The following is a 288-nucleotide window of genomic DNA, read 5'->3' as shown; positions in this document are numbered from 1 at the left end:
AGGGGATGCAAGGATGGTACAACATCCGCAAATCAGTACACTTGATACATCACATAAACTGAGAGATAAAAATCACAGTCATAACAATTGATGCAGAAAAAGCATTTGACAAAATCCAACAGCAAGGTGGGAATAGAGGGATCATACCTCAATATAAAAAAGCCTTATATGACAAAAAAGCAACCAACATTATATTCAATGGGCAAAAACTAAACTCATTTTTCCTAAAAACAGGAACAAGACAGGGATGCCCACTTTCTCCACTACTGTTTGATATAGTACTGGGAG

Source organism: Myotis lucifugus, unplaced genomic scaffold, assembly GCF_000147115.1.
Source record: "Myotis lucifugus unplaced genomic scaffold, Myoluc2.0 scaffold_4, whole genome shotgun sequence".
NCBI classification, from domain to species: Eukaryota; Metazoa; Chordata; class Mammalia; order Chiroptera; family Vespertilionidae; genus Myotis; species Myotis lucifugus.
Note: the sequence above shows the minus strand (reverse complement) of the source record.